The sequence below is a fragment of the Leptosomus discolor genome, chromosome Z (genome assembly GCF_034619465.1).
Source record: "Leptosomus discolor isolate bLepDis1 chromosome Z, bLepDis1.hap2, whole genome shotgun sequence".
NCBI lineage: Eukaryota > Metazoa > Chordata > Aves > Leptosomiformes > Leptosomidae > Leptosomus > Leptosomus discolor.
Window position 1 is genome coordinate 28,994,175 of NC_141419.1, and position 3,787 is coordinate 28,997,961.

General features: G+C 41.6%; 1 non-coding gene across 1 annotated transcript; it reads left to right on the forward strand.

Annotated features, from left to right (window-relative positions):
• The first annotated feature begins 3,080 nt into the window (after positions 1 to 3,080).
• Positions 3,081 to 3,271, forward strand: LOC147413246 (U2 spliceosomal RNA). The gene has a single exon (XR_015184100.1). It is a non-coding gene; the product is annotated as a U2 spliceosomal RNA (small nuclear RNA).
• Positions 3,272 to 3,787: the final 516 nt, after the last annotated feature.

Below are 3,787 nucleotides of genomic sequence, written 5' to 3' on the forward strand. Positions count from 1 at the left end.
GTCCAGTGGTCGGCAGGTAGCTCTTGTCCTCTGGAACTCCAGTGGGGGGAAAAGCTCCTCTGGGAATCCAGTGGAAGAAAGGCTGCTAGGGTGTTCAAAATCTCCGTTTTTATTTGGCATGAACTGCTTGGCTCCTTCCCCCCCTCCCCGGGCGGAGCATCTCACAATGGGATGGGGAGTCGTGAGGCAGTTCCTTGATGGGCCATTAACAGGAGATAGCCCAGGAGCGAGTTATCGATGGGTCAGGCGATAAGGCATTGTTGTGCCCATTGACAGGAGACAGTCCAGAGGGGGGAGGCAGGGAGCACCGCCCCACCTGGTCTCAACAGCTCCTGAAGATGGTAATAGAATATTTTTTTTCTTTTGGCACATTTTACGCTGTAACCCAGGACATTACCTGATTGGTTTTGCTGTCATTTCTTCAGTCCCAGGAACAGCAAAATGTGTAGCATAAGCGTTGCAAAGCTGTCCACTTGCAGGTCATTGCCTATTGTTCACTTACACTCTACCACAGATTTCTGTTCAGCACTGAAAAATCAATTCTGACACCAGCCAGCCTAGAATTTCTTGATGTTCTCATAAAGAGAGAGGCTACAATTTCAGGGAAGCCTTAAAATCTGTGAAGAAAATATGTCTGCAAGTCTGTTCAAACCATCTATCTTTTGGAGATATAGTCCAGCCAATTCAAAAGACTTCAGAAAATCTTTAATCTGTATGACTTAGGTTTTTTCTATTCTTTCATCACTTGGAGCCCCTAATAACCAGAGTGATTGCTTTAAAGTACTGCTTTACCTTTGAGCCATGATACTTTATACATATATGTTAAATCCCAGATTAAGTGACGAAACTGAGGAACTAGAGGATTATTGTGATTCAGCAAAGTCAGAGAAACTTAATTCCATACAAATTTGGTGTTCCCTCAACAGATTGATTCAGTTATTTAGAGCATGAACTGCAACATAAAGAATTGAGATTGCAAAAACAACTATTTGATGTAAACGGCTGATTCTTACATCATTTGATTTTCCCACGTTAAAAATGTTGCTTGCTCCAATATGTCGTCACAGACTGTATCCCACCTCCTGCCCTTCAATGAGTCAGGCATTTACATGCACGCAAAGTTGTTGACTTCCTGTAGTCACTTAAAGCTGGCTGTTGTCTCAGAACGCAGAACTGAGCTTTGCAACCATGTCCTGTAGAGATGCAGCACAGGCCTTGCAGCCAAGGCAGGAGGAAGCCAGGAGGACAGCTTTCAGACATGTTTTTGCTGCTCCAGGGACTGGAGAAGTCGTCAGCATATCTACAACCTAGAAACATGTCTGTCTTCCAACACTATACACACCATGATCCATTCTGCTGCCTAGCAGAGGCAGTATGGCCCTTTCTGCTTGCTGCCTGACTCTGAGCAAGTTATTTTCACTAGAGAATGCATGTTGCAGTCCAGAAAGAGGGGGTTTAGGATCCTTTCATGGTATTCTGGCTTTTCATCCTTAAGAAAAGGGACAAATGTGGAATGAGGATATTGCCTTAGATTTGCAGCATCCCTCCCCCACCTGATCCAAAGCAAAAATTCTCATCTCAGAAGCAGGAGTAAGGAGTAAGGAATCATCTCTTTCGAGACTTATGTCTGGTAAGTAAAATCTTTAGAAATGAAAGCCGGGCTCCATCTTTTCTTTCTCAATTGAAATCACAGTACGTCCCTATCTTTCTCCTACCCAAGGAATTTATCAGCAGCTCACACTGTGCCAGATGATCTATCAGCAGACAAGGCTCTGTGAAATCATCTCACTCCCTTCACAAATATGTCATATATTAAGGTTTCCTTGGAGTATCAGGAAGACTGTTTCCTTTCTTTAAGAAAGAATTATTGTAATTTTTCCAGTCCTGCAGTAAGGTAGAAACGCACAGCATTTCAATAGCCAGCTGGTCTAGATAATGATCTTTTCTTCACTTTTACCAATATCTTAATTCAAAAGGCAAATTTAAAATGTGACCACTATTCCTCTTAAGTGTCTGACCAGAACTGCAGAGCATGACATTTCATGCAGAAATGGCTTTTCAAACATTTGTATGATTCAATGTGAAAAATTTCCATTATCCCAGAGGAATTTTATGGAAGAGTGAAATCTCCGGCACGTGAAGTCACCAAAAATGGAATGGAAATTTTCCCCCAGTAAATTTTCCACATAAAATTATACCCTCTCTTTTAAGGGCCTCTCTTAAAAGCAAAATATAATAAACTCATGTGTAATAGTCATAGTTTAGGCATTTAGCATACCCTATATTTATGAATTGTCATTTTATTTTGTAATAAATGGTGAATAATTGATTTATCTCCATGTTGCCAGTAATTTGTTCCACATTCTGTGTACTTGCTATTTTATTTCCTTTTCAAAGAAAAGCCAGCGAGGAATTAATTGACATACTTTGGCTATGGCTATGCACATTTTTATCTAGGATGGATTTCAGAGACCACACACATTTTTGTTTTGAAAGGCTGTATTTCTATTTGGAAAATGATATACATTACTGTACATGTGCCTTTTCTCATTAAGAAAATTCTTTTCTGTATCAGTACCATTTATTGGTGAAAAACACTCCTCAGTACCTGCAAAATTTGCTTATCTTCACATATATAACAACAAATACTTATGCTGTCTCACAAGGTGTGATAGCCAGGAAAAATGAAGGTTTGCACGGTGAGCCCAGCTGAGTTACACATCCATATCCATCCTATGAAATACACCCGAAAACAACAAAAAAAGGCTATTTATTTTAATGATGCTGGATTTAGGATGGCCTTGCTGCTTAATAATCTCCTCTTACCTTTGTATCAAGGCTGAACTGCAAAAGTTATTGAAAGTTGTTACTGAAACTGTATCACTATTAAAAACACCCAAATAATCTCAATGTATACAAAATAAAGATGAGTTGCAAGGCCTATATACATATCCAGTAAACAGAATACGCAACTCATCAGAAATAATCGTAAAAGAAGTTTAGAGTATCCAGGAAAAATAGAATGCAAAACTAAGAGCAATGCTTTGATTTTCAACTGGTCTGTGCTTTACAATATCAAGATCTCTTCTTGGCCTTCTAGTTAAGATCAAGTGTACCATCTGTTCTTATCAGTTTAATATCTGATACATCCTCGATGAGAGGACTTTATACTCAATGGATTTTTGGGCATTGAAGTTGGACTCGAAGCTTGATCCCTCTGCTTCACAAATCATCCCAGTATTGCAGTTCCTCTGGGAACGATGGATCAACTCTTGTATTCCTCAACGGTCGGTATTAGGACCAGTGTTATCTATCATCTTCATTGGTAACATGGACAGTAGAATGGAGTGCACCTCAGCAAATTTGCCAATGACACCAAGTTGTGCAGTGAGGTGGACGTGCTGGAGAGAAGGGATGCCATCCAGAGGGAGCTTGACAGGCTGGAGGTGTGGGCCCATGCACACCTCATGAAGTTCAACAAAGCCAAGTGCAAGGTCCTGCACCTGGGTCAAGGCAATCCCCAGCACAGATACAGGCTGGGTGACGAGTGGATTGAGAGCAGCCCTGGGGAGAAGGACTTGGGGGTGTTGGTAGATGAAAAACTGGATACAGCCCAGCAATGTGCATTCACAGCCCAGAAAGCCTATCGCATCCTGGGCTGCATCAAGAGAAGTGTGGCCAGCAGGTTGAGGGAGGTAACTCTCCCCCTCTACTCTCATCTGGTAAGACCCCACCTGCAGTGTTGTGCTCAGCTCTGGGGCCCTCAGCACAAGAAAGACACGGACCT